The sequence below is a fragment of the Astyanax mexicanus genome, chromosome 22 (genome assembly GCF_023375975.1).
Source record: "Astyanax mexicanus isolate ESR-SI-001 chromosome 22, AstMex3_surface, whole genome shotgun sequence".
Lineage (NCBI taxonomy): Eukaryota > Metazoa > Chordata > Actinopteri > Characiformes > Acestrorhamphidae > Astyanax > Astyanax mexicanus.
In genome coordinates this window covers 24,631,093-24,648,758 of record NC_064429.1, presented here as the reverse complement: position 1 = coordinate 24,648,758, position 17,666 = coordinate 24,631,093, and the positions used below count along the sequence as shown (strand labels likewise).

At 40.7% G+C, this 17,666-nt stretch overlaps 1 protein-coding gene across 1 annotated transcript in view; it reads left to right on the top strand.

The window, feature by feature from the left end:
- Positions 1-3,264: 3,264 nt before the first annotated feature.
- setbp1 (SET binding protein 1) overlaps positions 3,265-17,666 on the top strand; it is a 77,811-nt gene continuing 63,409 nt past the window's right edge. Inside the window, exon 1 of the mRNA XM_007243948.4 lies at positions 3,265-4,094. The gene's annotated coding sequence lies outside the window, so the exon portion shown is untranslated. The remainder of the gene's footprint in view (positions 4,095-17,666) is intronic.

Below are 17,666 nucleotides of genomic sequence, written 5' to 3'. Positions count from 1 at the left end.
CCCAGTCGGCAGCCGTTCCTTTCCCCTGAACCTCAATTACTCTTGTTAAGAGTCTTCCATTGCGTTCGGCACTACACTGGGTTAGCACTAGACACAGGCAGGGGCTTCTTTTATGAGCTAATGTTGGCCAACATTATTGACTCTACTTTAAAAAGGAGGTTCTTCAAGAGTTCTTTAGCAAAGGCATTGAATCTAAATAAGTAGTACCTTGACAATTCTTTGAGAACTACTTAAATGGTTCTTTACCTTGTAAAATAGTTCCTTTTCTATAATAGAAAACCTCTTGTGCAAGGTTCTTTAAAGCAGTAGTTCCTGCTAGAAAGTTTGCACTAATTTGAATGCCCTCTTAGCACTACTAATGCCCCCAAAACTACAATGGTGAAAACCAACACATGCCTACTCCAATACAACAGGATTCAGCCATCGCTTCTTTTCGAACTGACACCAATGCAGCATTGCTCGGAGGAAAGTGCAGTGACCCAGCTCTAATACATCAACTAACAGATGACTGTGCTGATCAACATTACACTAGGAGTGATGTGCAGAAAGAGCTCCCTCTACCCACCCAGAGAGAGCATTGTAAATTGTGCTCTCTCGGACTCCGGCTGTTGTGGTGATACTAAAGGGTTTTTTATGGTGTTGCTCGGCTGTTGCTAGAGATGATTGTTAACTGTTGTCACAAAATCCCAGGTGGATGCTACAGATTTGCTATGTAGTTGCTAGGAGGTTGTTGTGGCATCTCAGGTAGTTGCCATATTGTTACTAAATTGTTGTTATGAAGTTGCTAGGTGGTTGCTGTGGTATCCCAGGTAGTTTTTTGTTTTTATTTTGTTGGCAACTGTGTGCTATGGTATTTCTGGTAATTGTAATGGTGTTGATAAGTGGATTCTATAGTGTTGCTAGGTCAATGCTTTGGTGTCCCAGGTCTGGTGGTTGCTATAGTGTTGCTATGTAGTTGCTATGATGTCTCAGGTAGCTGTCAGGTAGTTGTTGTGGTACTCTATGTGGATGGGTGGGTGTTACTAGTGTATTTGTGTCATTGTGACATACATACAAAGGTTGCCAAAACTCGTGAAATCAAACTAAAAAATCTGAAGTTAGAATAGTGTCAATATCTTGAAAACTGTGGGATTAATTACACTGAGAATTTTTGGCATTGGTTAATCATAATAAAGTGACTGTTTTTGGTACGTAAACCCTGAAAACACAGTACATGAGGCTCATAGAGAAAAAACTACAGTAAAAAAACAAAAACGTACGCTATGGGTTGTTTAATCACTGCATTGTGCTCCAGTCTGCAGGTAATTTGCATAAACCACACTTTCAGGTCCTTTCATCAGATTTCACCTTCTGCTGTTGGATTCCAACCTTGGGGTTTCTGTTCACTGTAGGGTTGCCATGTGTGGCCTTTCAGAGAAAATCTAAGACCTGTTTCTGTTGATACACTTGCAAAGGTGCAAAGGTTTAAGCTATGCATCTAGATAGGGGCTGTTCTTTGGGGCCTGCTCCACTCACACCTTGTGTGTTGCTGTTCCACACGTCTTTGGCAACCCTACCAAGGATCCAGTAATGGCCCCATGCCAGTGATGGAAATAACGAGGCAAGAAGCCGTAAAACATTATGAACCAGCCACCCTGTGAAAACGCAAACCGTCAGAGTGAATGCTGGAAATGAGAGAGGGAGCAAGGGAATGAGGGAGAGAGCAGTGAGACTGACATTCCAGATGTTTTGTTCTTAGGTCTTATTTCACTCATGCAGACACAAATTCTGCCTACAAATTATAGTTTACAGTTGACACGATAAGTATAACAATAATGGCAATGATTATATAGATACTGAATAAGAGTTAGCAGTATTACATCATCCAGCTTCTGCTACCTTAGTGAGCTACTCCTATTCATTATTCTACAGTAAAACCTATGATTGGTTAAATGGGCATGATTAAACTCTATAGAAAACTACATTTAAAAGAAAAGCTTAAACAGTGGAAGCTGGTTAAGTTAGTTGACAGGCATAGGTTTAGGCTGATTTTTATTGGATTATTAAAAAAGGTAAAAGATTGTCCCAGAAATAATGGCGATACAAAATTTTGCTGTCATTTTAAGACTATTGTATACCACTAATATAATGATACTATAAGAACATAGTAATGCAATTGTTCCATAATTATCATGGCAGGCCCACACAGGGTATTTTTGTGCCATGAGCCACCAAATATAGCCATTTTTTGTACTATTCACAACAACATTTAGACACATTATAGACACAACTGCTTTTTGCCTCACAATGGCCTATATGTACATTTTCACCACTTCATCATAAATGTATCATAAAAAAACTGTTTAACTTTTAGATTAAAATTAAACTGTTACATTGTCTACAAAAAATTAAGGGGTTACTAGGTGGTTGCTGTGGTATCATATGTAGTTTCTATGGTATGGTGTTGCTAACTGGTTGCTATGTTATCCGTGGTAATTGCCATGGTGTTAATAAGGTTGTTAGGGTGGGTGATGCTAGATCATTGCTCTGCCACAGTGATGTGGTTGCTATGGTGTTGCTAAGTGGTTGCTAGGTAGTTGCTATGATCTCTCAGATAGTTGTCAGTTTTTTGTGGTTTCCCATTTGAATGGCTGGGTGTTATTAATGTTTTTTGTCATTGTGACATACACACAAAGGTTGTAAAATCTTTGGAACAAAAAACTACAATCTATCTTGAAACTGTGGGATTTTGGGATGTGTTACACTAAGAATTACATTACAGACACTATTTGATTTTACAGTAATTTATTAATAAACTCTTATAAAATGACAGAACCTGCTTTATAATAGAATCATTGAACTGAATCAGCTCAGTGCTGTTTTTTTGTGACAGAATCAGAGAAAACTGTGGAAATTAGCTCGCAGTAACACCTTAAGCTGCTGACTGAAGTGCGGGAGCTGCTGATCCGGTGTTGGCGGGTAGAGGGCCACACTGAGCCGCCACGAGCCGCCAGCTAATTCGCACCCGTTTTGCTGCTTGTCCCGCCTTTCTTGCTGGGATTGGCTAATAGTTGGACTCACGAGCGGGCCTCCCGCGCTGGGATTGGCTGAGTCCAGGACTGTATTGAGAGATATACGGCGCTGAGTCGTCCACACTACCATCCAATCAGAGCGTAGCCAGTGAGACTCCGGCGAATCAAATCGCAGAAAGGGCGGGGCTTGTCTGAAAAGAGGTGGGATAGAAAATTATAATCACGCCACCCAGCAATGCACTCGTGCTGTTACCAGAATCGAGTGCGCGTTTCTGGGAGAGATCGTTATCAAGGGAAAAAAGGAGAAATTATGGAAAAACTAAGCAAAACTGCGTGACATTGTTGATTTTTTTTGGCACAGACGGAGTTTTTTGGGAAGAGTTAAATCGGTTGTGAAAGGAAGAAATGAAATATCAGAGAAGATTTTTTAAGCAGTATAGACTTTTAAATATTTTTTTCTGCTGTTTTGAGAATTAAGCGGGACTCTACAGGACAGGACATTACAGCCGGCTAAAGGATACATACAAACCTACTACACTAACGCGCGTGTTTTTTTTTATCCTCCGCAGTGGAAAAGGCTCGATCCAGCCCCCAAACTACCCCCTCCCCTTTCCAAACACACACACACACACACACACACACACACACAGCAAGAGTCTGGGATTTCAGAGAGAGAGAGAGAGAGAGCGAGAGAAGCAATGCAGTTCTGTGAGCAGAGAGACGGCGGGGTTTTCTGCAGCTTCAGCTCCATATCTATCTACACACGCTTTTAAGCAAAAAGCGCGTTTTTTTGTTGATTTCTGCTTAAATCGCTTCTGCGCAGCGTTTCTGCATCTACGTTACGGTTTTTTCCAGCGTTACCTTTCCTCTTACCGACTGTTTGGCGTTTTTCTCCCGCTTAATCTGATCGCAGATTTCGCTTGACGCCATTTTTCGCCGATAAACTCCGTCTTTTTCATTATTTTCCCAAATGCATCGCTCAGTTTGACGGATTGCAAACTTGCCCCTGGTCCCGCTGTTGATCGTCTTCATGTCACTGGATGGATTTTCTTTTAACTGCGTGACCAGCAGCTTCGGAAATGGGTGAGTTGCTGGCTAACGCTACCCCACACTCAGGGCTGGGCAATATGTTGACTAGGAATACAGTATCGCGATATTGAAGACGATATTTTTCTTTTTCTGCACACGATACTATCACGATATTATTAGACAAAATGTAACTTGTAGAACATGTAGAAGTAGTTGTAGATTCTTTAAAAATGCTAATGTTATTCAAATACTATCCCATAAATATACTATATGGCCCTAATAAAATAATATTGCTTTATAGAGTTTTTTTTTTGTTTTCGCATTAAATGTGAAAAACAAAAATGGTAAGAATACACTTACAATGAAATGAATATTCAATAGGGCACACCCCTGGTCCCATATTCAGCTAGTACAGTTATTTATATATGAATGCACTTATTGGCAAAAAATAAAATGTTGCATCTGGGTTTGTGGATCATGCACACTTATAGGTTGCCCAAGTTGGCATCTCACTAGCTTGTTCTGTGAAAGCTTGATTGTTGTTAAATCCTAGGCCAGCAAACTGTTGCAATCTGATGAAGATATTCCTGTGAGCTGGTGGTGTCCCTTGTATCACTACTAGCTAATAGTGACAGACTGTCATATGCCTATGCGATGGCTCTCCCAGATCATCACACCAGCAGGTGGTGCAGCATCCACCACTAGGCCTTCATACTCTAACCTAGCTTTGCCCTTACTGTTGGCACATACCAAGCAGTACCTGTGTTTGTCGCTAAAGATGATATGGTTCCAGGTTTGAAATTCACTACACAACTGCATATGAAGGCTAAACAGCCTGAACAGCCTTTCTGCTCTTTTAGTTCATTGATGCTGAGAAAAAGGTAAAATATCTGCTTTGACTTCTTTGTAGAGGCATATCTAGCAGTCAACAATAATCTTTCACCAAGAGGTGCACTACCCAAACATAGCTTCTGAGAGCTTTGTTAGAGGGCAGCGTGGGAGCATTTTTATGATTACTTGTGACCCAGAAAGAACCAATGTCAATTGATCATAATTTGATAAAATATTGTCCACAATGTTGCCCACCACTGCTAAACATATTTTTTTTTAACACAGCACTGCTTCTTGTTTAAAAAAGGGCAAAATGAAGAAAAATGCATAACGTGTGTTAAAAGTGTTTATATATCCACTTTGAAGAAATTGTTTGAAATAGCAAAGTTTTGAGGTGAAAATTTTGACTTATTAGTGGTGGTGAAGTTACTAGAACTAGCCAGTCTTCATAGTCCCTTGTTATGTAGACTTGGAGGTTGAGAATTGGAACATTTTGTAGGTAACAGTACCTTACTAACTTTTTACATGGGAGAAAATGGGAGAAAACTTCCAATTTGGCCTCCTCCATGAAGGCCCTGGTGTTGTACAGGCTGGCTCCTCGGAATTTACCGTCTTTACGCTTTGGTTCCCCCGCTGAGAGAGACGGGTAGGCGGCCAGCCAACGCTAAACCGAGCCGTTTCCACTACGAGCCAAACCGCGTGGGCTTCGACTCCACGGCCTCCTCACCCTCCTCACCCTCAGGCCATGCGTGTTTAGTCTGAAACCAAGAGGAACTGCGTGGGAGGTTTTGAGATAGTCTAATTTTCAGTCAGAAGATGAACTTATCTGTAGCTAGTGCTTTCCTTGGTTATCAGACACCAAGACACAGTGTGCTTCATTTCATATTTAAGCTATTGACGTTGCTCCAGTATAGCATGCTAATACACAAGCCTGTACATGTTATTGTTGTTTTTGCTGTATCTGTAGCTAGACCTTCAACATTTAACATTATTTCAGTATGGCTGTGTCCCAAACTACACATTTATAATATACATACAGCTACTGTACTAATGAGTGAAATGCTAACAAATAGGCTTATAGGCTAGTAGTGATAAAATACTATTACTAGCATCTTAAACCACACACCACAACAGTCTCCAAAGTAGTATATGTCATATTATGTCACAGGGATTTAGCATGGAGATTTTCCTCTGAAAGGAAAACATAACCTACTATGACTAGGCTTAATCCTGGTGTAGGATGCTAACACACATGGTTGTAAACTGTATGTAATTATCTAACTGTTTTATGTATAGCTAGGCCTTATTCAATTTTTTTTCAGTACGACTGTCAACAACCAAACATTTATATTGTAGACATAGACACTGTACTGCTACAAAATAGGCTTTAAAAGCTACTGCTGAGGAAATACTATTTCTAGTACTTTAGTATCACTATAGCATCCCAAACCACATACTGACCCCAACAGTCTCCACAATAGTATGTCATAATATGTCATTACCAGGGATTAAGCCTAGTCTTAGACAGGATGGTGATTTTCACCTGAAATGAAAATATAGTTTACTATGACTTAATCCCTGTCCACAGAGTAAAGTACCACAAAACACGTGGTGCCTAGTATAGCACACTAGAACTGTACTATTTATTCCACTAGAGTATATTCAGTACAGCGAGTGAGTGGTTTGTGGTTTTGGACGCAGCCTCTGTTGTTAGTTTGATTGATTGAAATCCCACCTAAGCTAAAGTGGACATGGTTTCATGCATGTGATAGTATGACTGGTTCTCACAGCCATCATCATGTCTGTTGACACATCTTTCCCTGCTGCCACTGCTGCTTTCACTGGTTTTATTAAGTGATATTAAACAAAAGCTGACACATTGTCACAGAGGGATTGTCAAAAGAAGAGGGTTGTAATCTACCTGGCAACTCCACATAGCCTTTTCAATGCAAATCTGCTGGTTAGTGTAGGAGGACGGATTTGGTAAGAATGTAAATGTGCCAGTTGCTCTTCTGTGTAGAGATGGCATATCTGTTTAAATGGCTGGATCGGATTCAGGTTTCCAATCCAGAATTTATAATTTATCAGACTGGTATCAGTCTATATTCAAGATTGCAATGTTGAAACTGATATCGCAGATGGATAATGGATATTTCTCTGTGTATACATGGCATATCTCTGTTGTAAATGGTGTCAGAATATGCTGTTTTGGTCAAAGATTTCAATAGATTTGCAATCACAAATGAAGTGGCATCATGCCACCTTTTGTTGTGTAGCGGGTTTGGTAACATGAATATGAACATCATATAAATGTGGTTGAGGATCATGTTTACAGTGATGTTAAGCAGGTTAACAGCTGTTGTATTACATGTATTAATTTGTCCCGGCACTACGGTACCTTTGGCTTGGTTGTGGTTAATGGACCAGATAGATAGTTCTGCTTGGGGGAATTCAGTAAGTGTTGACAAGCTATTTAAAAACCTTGAAAAACTCATATGTGTGGTAATTTAAAGAACACCTGCACCCCATGATTATCTCGATTACCTTGTTCGATTACCTCATTCGTACCATTCATTCAGTTGAACCTAACTCAGACTTTATAAGCCATGCTCTCCATAGTCTTGGAAAGGGAGACTAATGGTATGTATTAGCCCAGGGCAGGACCGAGGCATGCATAAAAATGACTTAACATTGTTTCCCATAACTTTAGTTGCCATGACAACAGGACTTTCTGACTTGCATCAGCTTTGCCAGCACTGGGACGATGCGGGGGCCATTAGTGACAGTGATGACCACCCTCACATTTCTGTAGCGCTGTTTGAGACGGAGATTTTAAACAGATGTGTCGTCTTGGGCATGCATAATGTGGTTGTATGCAGAGATTCTGTGGCTGGTATGTTCTCTGTGGACTGTAGGTTAGAAGAGCCACATTTTGCCCATCACCCTCATTATCATCTCTGAAGAAATTGTTAGTTCTTCAAAAGCTCAGAGAGTCACAATCTTTCAGAATAAATACATTTATTACGAGAATTTGGCCCATATCAAAGATTATTTTGGTAGTTGACTGATCTGTAGATTACTTTTTGGTTAGTCAATGATTATTTCTGCAATTGCCTCCAACTCTGCTTGCTGTGTGTATACAGATCCTGATCCTAGTTTTCCCTCAAAAAGTGAGAAACAGTTGAATGTAAGATTTTAATGCCCTTTAAAGGCCCTGAAGACGTTTCAATGCAGGACTCTGCATTTTTTTCAACTGTCCCAGAACCAACCCAAAGCCTTCTGTCAGCCATCCCAATTTCTATTACATGTTGTTGGTATTTTTTCCTGGTTTTGTGAGGCACTGTTGTGAGAAATTCCTGTTGCCACTTTTGAATCTCCACAGTTGATTGACATGTCGATCCATCAACCACAATTATTTCCTTTATGGACTTTCCATCTCTAGTGCCACATTGACTCTCCTCTTTTTGCAATCTTAACAGCAAGCTGTTTGGATTTATGTTGAAAGGCTGGACTTTATTGATAAACAAACTCTGTCTTAAGCAACAGGAAAACTTCCAGACATAGTTTAACCATCATGCAGTCTCTTCAAAAACTGCTCATAACTGCTTTCTACAGCATGGACATTTGGGGTGGTGGGGCGTGTTAGTCTGGAGCCCTGCAATGTGTTGTGTGTGTGTGTATCGCAATGGCGGAGAGATTAAGGGCTGCTTACTCATTCAGTTCACACACACACACACATATATAAATATATATGATTCTGTTTGTGTAGCTCATTACAGTTGCAAATTATAATTACTCAACACTGAAATTTGTTAGTTTCTTATAATCAACACTGTCGATTATGTTGAGTAATCGCTGCACCTCTACATATAGAGCACATTTGCATTTTTCCACAGGAGGAACACTATTGCTGTTTGAATAAAGCACAAATCCAAAGTGATGTTTATGTGTGTGAATAGATCTCCCTCTGTTTCTGGCCGGGGCTAGTTTCGCTGGAGGACAGCCAAGTCCTGACAGGAGACAAAGGAAGAGGGGAAGATATCCAAGGACAAACCTCATTTTTGGCAGCCGTTCCAAACTGAGTATCAGAGCAAGAACACCTTTTGGCAGCGAGACACAGAGGAGAAGGAGGAGGAGGAGGAGGAGGAGGTGGAGGACAATCTCATTTTTTTTTGACTCCAGCCATTTTGTTTTCCACACTGTGGTTTAAATTCCTATCTCTCCTTAGATAAGAAAAATCAGGCTTGACAGTAATGCATTAGTTACTGTGCAAAGAGGAAGCCAAACAAGGGAGGTAGAGGAAGGCTTTGTCTATTGAATGACATTGCACTTGACACCACATTGGAAACTAAAAGACATGAAGAAGAAAGGGAGTGGCATCAGGATATTCATACAGTGCAGGAGATCCAGATAGATTGTTCTGCACCATCGGGTTTGTTATAGGATAACTAGATGGGTCTGCTAAGCAGGCACACTGATTGGACAAAAATGTTGTTATAGCTGAGGCTTTGGGTTAGGAGAACAGTCTTGAGAAACCAGTTTTCACCTACTTGGTTTGTTTGGTCCAGACCTTTGGACTTTGGACTGTTTGGTCTGAACCAAAATAGCTGGTGTGAGATGTGTCTAGCGTCTGGATTAAACTGAACTTTTGTTTAGGTTTTTTGCAGTTTAGAGGGTCTTTCACACTTGACTTGCACTTTTATTCCAGTTGTTTCAGATTTAAATCAGGTTACTTCTCAGGTTAGTTTGGTGCAGGTGTGAACACAGTAATTGCATTTGCATGCAGATAAAAAATGCAGGGTTCTCAAATCAGCTCTGAAGGGATTCATTTGTGGCAAGAATAATATCTGACCTTGATTTGACCCAGCTAGGTGTGATAAAACAATCAAACTCATTATGATTTAGAACAAAGCAAACAAACTATAGGTACTTGTAGATACCTATGGGTGGCTCATATTTTCATACTAATTACAAGAATTTGAGGCAGGCTATCATCGCCTATTAAAAAAGAGAAGAAAAAAAAAAGAACTTAGAAAGTAGTAAAAATGAGGTAAAGTTAAAGTAATCCTAAGTTTCTAATATTGCTGCTTAAGCTGATCTTGCTGGTTTTAATGCCTTAATACTTGCCCTAGCGCATTGTGCTCCTGGAAAACTGACATGAATTATCACAGTTTTGACAGTGGCCCAATATTGGGTGCCAGATGTAAGGGATTTTATACATGGAAGGGAATACATCATAGAAGGCATTACCACCCTCAGTGGACAGTGCAGTGGATGGTAATGATTGTGACTGGCAGCTTCTGGCTAGAATTGTCCATGCTTACAGAGAAAATAAACTGTAGCAGAAACTGCATCCACATTTAATGCATTAGGCTCAGCATGCATGTTCCATAGGTCAGCAGCATGAAGCGTTCTTTAGCTTCCATGCAACATGAAAGCTAAAGTCATGGGACACAATATTAAACCAACCATTGTTGAGTATCGGGAGATGAAGCCCACATAGGTAATGACAACAGGATGTAGGTACATTAACCAAAACCTTATTAAAGACCATGTCAGACGTAGTGTATGTAGTACAGTGTAACAAATATATGAGCCTTGATTCAGTTTTTGTTCAGGTGTGAACAATTGTCGCTTTTTCAGGTGTATTTGATTGATTGACCAAAGAAGTGTTGCAATCTACTGAAGACTATTCTTGGAAACTCTTGCTGTGTGTGGTTGAGCAATGTTTTGCTATAAAAAGCAAGGTGCAAGCCCTGCCATAAAAGTCAATATTGCGAAACTGTTAAGTGTCCCTTGTATTACTACTAGGGGTAACTGATCCTCTGTAAGGTAACTGATCTGTAATGTGCAGGAGTTTAAAGCTGTTCAAAAACTTTAGGTATTGCATATGGAGATCTAGGTCCAGTTGATATTTTTCACAGATGTTCTTTGCTGAGTTCGCATCCTCAAGCAGGGCCAGTCATTAGCTTCCAGCATTTGGTCACTTGTGGTCTTTCCCAGACCGGACTCCAGGTCGTGTCCTCATCCGTGTCGACAGTTCTGCCCCATCAGTTTCAAGCTTTAGTTCCAAAAAAAATACAAGGGAATATAATCATGGACAGCACCAATGGTATGTGGTAGTCATGTCTGAACCAACCAACGTCACAGGCTCACACAGGCGGTGGAGGATTATGTGTTCCTATTCGACCTTGGACGTATCGTATACTGTATTTAGCCGGTCAAAGGCAGCAGTTTTGAATATGTAATGGATGGGATTTACGGCCGCTGAGGTCTGTCCCGAACAACTGCGGCTTGGGAGATGAATTGAGCGTGTAGAGTGGAGGACTTCCAGGCATTTGTTTGGCTTCTCTGAGAGAGCTGTCAGCCCTGCCACTCCGGAGAGGCGGATCGCTGGTGAGGGGGAATGCAGTCACTTCCCCTTCCACCCAGGGGGTGAGCTGGCTATTCTCCTGCCAGCCTCCTTCCAGAACGTTCCCTTCTAAAGAGCTTCTGAATATTCTGAATCGGGCTTGTAATTGACAAGTCTACTGGCGTCCCATTGATGCCACTCGCAGTGAATAGAATGTAATGAGACAAGTACTGAATGCAGTCGTGGCTTCTTGGTTGTACGACAGCTTCCTGTTTTGTTTTCGGTTTTGAATATTTTTATGTCCTCGGCTTGTCCAGTTAACAGCCATCTGCAGCTCTGAATGTGGGGTTTGTTGGATGTTCAGCTGTTTTTATGCACATACTGTACACTTTAGTTCTATGAATTCTGTTCTGATTAGCTTTGCGTTGTGGCTCATACAATTATCAGGCCAGGCTGAAACATTGAAACACTCCTTATAACTTCTAAAGCTACTTTATCACTAAACATAAAAAAATTGCTTTCAAACTATAGATTTTTTAAATGGGATGCTCCCCGGCAAGTGCAACAATAAACGAAGTCTGGTGCAGCAGAGGCACAGGGTCAAATAAAGTTCTAACAAATGGAACTTTTGTGCTTCACAAACAGCCAGCATGCTGTCTAATATTCGGCACACAAAACGGAGCACCTCTCCCACTTGTGCTCCCAACTGGCAAGCTAATTAGCATGAATAGGCGGAGCTACACTACTGAAGGTCACATATGCAAATGTGTTATTTGTGATTGTTACATTGCCAAAACAGTTAAAAAACATTTAAAAATGCATTTTTTTCAGCTAGGTTAGTACAGACTGTTGAGTGAATTGTGCTGAAGCAATGGTTACAGGCTGTGTCAGATTTTAAAAAGGCATCAAAATCATGTCATCTCATGATTCTGGTTCTTTAATAAAGAACTGAAAATTGCTGAAGTTAAGAATAGTGAATTTTGTATCTCATTGTGGTTTTGAAAAAGTGAACACTGCACAGTGTTTATTAATGCGCTAGAGTAAAGTGTGAGCATGTGTCTGTTTGCCTTGGCTGTGTGTGTGTGTGTGTTTTCTTCTCGCGAGTCTGCCTCGGCGCACTCCGTTCATCTCCTTAAAAGGGTCTGTGTTACTGGGTGGAATCTTTTCACACTCTCAGTGTGTGTGTGTGACACCCAGGCCCAGGGAGGAGTGCACCCTGCTAGTCTGCTTACCTAATCGGCCTAATTGTCACTTTCCTCTCAGGCAGTATATATAGCCGAGTCATTTTACACATTGCAGATTTTACAACTTTCAGCAGGAGCTAACGCTTTTTAAAAAGACCAAATAACATAGTATGAAAGCTATGTTCATCTGCATAAATAAGTAATGCATAATTAATATGTATTTTCCTGACTTTAAGGGGCTATAAAGGACTCAAGATCCTTTAATGCGGCATTTACCAGTGCTAAACGTGGCTGGCTAGCCCTGCTAGCCATGGCTGACTAGCACTGCTAACTGGGGTGATGCCAACCGGGGCTGGCTAGTGCTGCTAACTGTGGCTGGCTAGCCCTGCTAACCGTGGCTGGCTAGCCCTGCTAACCGCGACTGGCTAGCCCTGCTAACTGCGGCTTGCTAGCCCTGCTAACTGCGGCTTGCTAGCCCTGCTAACTGCGGCTTGCTAGCCCTGCTAACTGCGGCTGACTAGCCATGCTAACTGCGGCTGGCTAGTGCTTCTAAACGCGGCTGGCTAGCGCTGCTAACCAGGGCAGAAGATGCAGTGCTTTCAGACCTCTAATAATACACAGAAAACAGTTTGTACTCATTTTAAAAACAACAGCAACAATACTAATAATATGTTATCTCAGGAGGAGTGCAGAAATATTTTTTTATTTTTATTCATAGCTTTCATGCATCTTGGCATGCTCTCCACCAGTCTTTTTACACTGCTTTTGGGTAAACTTATGCCTGTCCTGGTGCAAAAATTTAAAGCAGTTAATATGTGTTTTTGCTCATTTTTTAAAAAACATAAACCTATGAGTAGAAAATCTGAAAAACTGCTCATTTAGAAGTGGTCTCTTATTTTTTTTTCTGGAGCTTTATAATTCGTATTATTCAGAAGAAAATGATCAAATATAATTTAAAAAATATTTATTTTGGGATATTTTAGATAAAAATATTGTTTGTTACTATGGACATCTGAAAATGGTCATGTATATGTAGTAATGAAAAATCATTCAAATAAATTCTCATATAGTATCATCTTTAAAAAATTCATAGAATGTGCTTTCTGTCTATATAAAAATACCTTCAGTAGTGCTCAGTGTTGTGCAGATCTTTACATGCTGTAATGAGTGTGGAACATGGAATACATGGATGATTCATTCAGTTCATACTGCATTCAGATTTCACAGCTGTGATTTCTTGCCTAAATGTTGCACTGTGTGTTTTCCACGCTTGTTAAGCTCCTCCATATTTTTTTTTGTGCAACCTACTAAAGCACAAAGCGTGCATTGCCTGGCTGAGCCCCTGCGTCACGACTGCGCCAATTAAGGGCTGTTTTTTTTTGTGTGCACGGCGCAGTGAATGTACGTTCAGATAATTGCTACACAAAGCTGTGATCGTCCTAATTGAGATGCTCCTCAAAAAGAGGCCAGAGCAGATCGGCGAATAAAGGCCCTCGAGGACAGCCGTCTGAATCTGTTCCCTTCCGAGGCAGCCAGAGGCTACGCTGCCGACTCCAAACCCTTTCATGCGCTGCAGCAGGAGAGCCCGGAATCCGCCTCGGGCATATTTGTGAAAATAATAAACCGGTTTATGAGCAGACTGTAGTCTTACACAATTAGCTGGCAGTTGGCTTGGCTGCTAGGCCAGACAGGGGTTATTGTTACATAAACTCAGATCTGATTGATACTGTGGCTTGAAGGAGTCTGAGAGGGCCTCTGTTTGGGAGTTTATAGGGAACTCAGTGAGCAAATAAAACTATTGTTATTAAATGTCTTTTTTTTATACATACTGTATATGTATCCGCTTTGAACAAAAATACAGAAATGGGTCTGTCACAACAATTACATTATCAATTTACTTTACATAATATGGAATTTATCTCAATATATCTTTTGCCAACCTCATTATGTTCAATTATGTTTACTTGTGTGTTCGTATACAAGAAAATGAACAGTTGCGCTGTCTGAAATAGAAAGCATTTTAAAATGTACCTCAAATTTGTGACATCCAAAATCCAAAAAAAAATCCAATAATAAGAAAACTGTCACAGTATAGCAAAAACTAAATTAAATCTACAGGTTTTTATCTACAGTTGTGCAATATTTAACATGTGGTACACAAACCATATGCTCGTATATTCAAAACAATAGAAGTTTCTCAAGCCATGAAAAAGTCAAGCCATGTCAAAATCAAGGAAGCCAATAGTACAGACATGGTCAAAACAGGGTCAAAGGTAAAAAAAAAAAAAAAAAAGTAAAAAAAAATATTTAAAAAACAGGCAATAGATGTTGAAGATTCATTCAAACCAGTCAGACGCGAGTGAAGAAGGTAAACGCTCAGTACACAAGAGGAGTTGGCAATACTTCGCTGTGTAAACTTCGCTGAAGTGAACATACAATTGAGTGAGTATGTTTACAAGCAGAGCAACTATGTAAAAACTGCTCAGACTATTCAGTACTCAGGTGTTGTAGAGGGGGCGGACTGTCCATGATTAGATGAGTGACGATGTATGTTGAGAACTAGCATCTGTAGGAATTGGTTGATTCCAGTTGTGCACCCTAACTCTAGTAATCTGTATAACCTAACCTGTATTATCTATGGCCATATAAAAAATATACTGTAAGTACTGTGAGAAAGTTAGTTGCACTTAGTTTTAGATCCTACAACAAGCATTTCTTCAGTTAATGCAGTCTGTACTCACCGTTATAAATCATTCAGAAGTATAGTAGTTAGCCCAGTTGGTAATTATATGTTAATAATATTGCCATCGGGTATTACATAATCTGTTGGAAGGACAGGTCTTTATAGCGCTCATGTGGTTCTTCATCATTAAATCTAGATGGTTATTCTGTCTAAACATACATCATCCCGAGTGATTTCTCTCTCTCAGACTGGAGAGCTTTCCGTGGAGGCTGCTAATTGCCTAAATGGGGTTCTTGATGTCCAAACCTGTCAGAACACCCAGGCCTCCACAGGAAGCCCTCCAGAAGAATAGAGTCGTAATGATGCATCGCGGCAACAGGAAGCCGAGTTGGCGGAGGATTTATGAATGGCGGCGTTTGAATCATCATGAAGCGGAATGAGCGTTCCACCGTTATGACTGTCAGCGTATGATGGATAGATGGAGATGTTTAGTCTAGCCTGGACGTAGGAACTCGGGCGATGGCCGTTGTTTTCAGTAGCCTCTCATCCGTCACCTGTCGGCCGTCCGAAAGCGAAAGGACACGAAGAGCTGTCTGACACCCGGCCAGCGGCAGTTAAGCAGGATGAAAGATTGAGCTTTGCCAGCGAGAGGAGTAAACTCCCCAGTCCTCAGTCAATACACATCAATGCTGACACAACATGGCCGCCGCTCTGGGAGTTACCTGAGAGCGCTTCAGCCTGGCCATGGGAGATGAGGATTTCAGGACAGCAGTGTCAGAAGCAGCTGTAGTCCTGTCACCTGCTCCAATAACTGTGTGTAACTCCATACACACAGTCTGGACGGCAGTAGATGAAGATAAAAGCATATATTTCCAAAACTTTAATTAATTACACATTGTTGTCTTTAAAGGCCCTCTCTGGTAAGAATGGGTAATTGCATCGATCATGTGGAAGAATAATTTTAAACTGGGTGGGTGTGATGCGGTCTCCTTTCAGAGCAGATGGATCCGATTCCAGGTTATGTTCCAGTCAGACAGAGATAAAGAGAGCATACAATCAGAAATTTCACTCCTACATTTCTTTGTTTTTACTTTGAGTGAATGAGCTACTGAGCTCTGAGTTTCCCCTTCTGAAGTCTCCATTGCTCCACCAGCCGCTCGCGTTCAATAAAACTCTTGAGATTAAAACTGAGCCCGATCCTCTTTTAGAGGCTGTACATGTGACGTAAGTACGTAAAGACGTGTGACATGGCCAGAGAAACTCCTGTGAAAAGTGATCCGACACCCCAGTTTTTAGAATGAATATATTAGGCTTAGCAGGGATGGTCGTTTCAGCACACAGTTACCATTAAACACAATATTTTGTCCCTTCTCCACTCAGAAATGCTTCTGCTTTCAGTTTACAAACAAAATAATACAGAATGCCACTTTAAAAGAGTATGAAGGCTTTGTTATGCTATGTTTTTTATATTATCATTATATCTCAAATGCTCATATACTGGTCAGCGATTAAAGGCCAATTTATACTACTTCTACACTGCAGCCTACACGTTCCCTCCACGTCGAGGCAGACTCTTATTCTGTAGTTTAACACACACTTTCCCAGAAATGTAACTATGGTGCAGATAGGGTACTAAACCTCCCACAAAATCCCTCCTTCATGATTTAAACTGCAAAGAAGCAGATACCATGCAGTACCATGCAGAAGTATAAATTCTGATAGCTGCATAGGGCGCTCGCACAGGTTACACCATAGACAATGCATTGACAAAACCATAAAAACATAAATTAACCATTAATCTGAACTTGTCTCATTAATAGCCAATTAATTTTACAAGCACCATTTAGCTAAGGTGGCATGGAATCCAACATCCATGCTGTATGTAGGGTAGACCTCAATATAGTGTGTCACTCACCTCCATTTAAAGGTCTGCAAGAGCTCAATTTTGCCCTGCTTACTTCAAAAACCAACAGCATTTGTCCTGCTCTTACCCACAACATGGACCTTTCAGTCCAAATATCAACATAACTCAATGGGGAAGTGTGTGTGTGTAATACCCAGTCTTTTATAATAATCGTCTAATAATAAGGACTTTAAAAGTTGTATACCATACCCAAAGCATAAGATGACACAACAAGAAATCCAGGCTTTCCTGCCTCAAACAGCCCTGCCACTGTATTGCTGAAGAAATTGGGGGTGTTCTAAAACTTTTGACTGCCATTATACAGTAGCTCTGAATATCTCATGAGATGAGTCTAGTCTTGGCTTCTCTCGGTTCTAACAGAATTTGACCGTGAGGTTGCAGACAGAAGGAAGAAAACCACATGACTCATATGCTGGTTTTGGCACTGAGTGAGTGGTACCTAAACTGGCACAAGATAGTTTGCATAAAATCTACTGCAGCAACTCAGCTATGAACATTTATTTGCATGCTGAGAGCCACTGACCCAATTAACACGTACGATAACAGCCACATGCAAATACACGAAGGCATTGCTGACGCCCACTCTTCTCCGACACACAGCTTTATATAAAGTTTATTTCTTTTTTCCTCTATTTTTTTAAATGTGGGAATC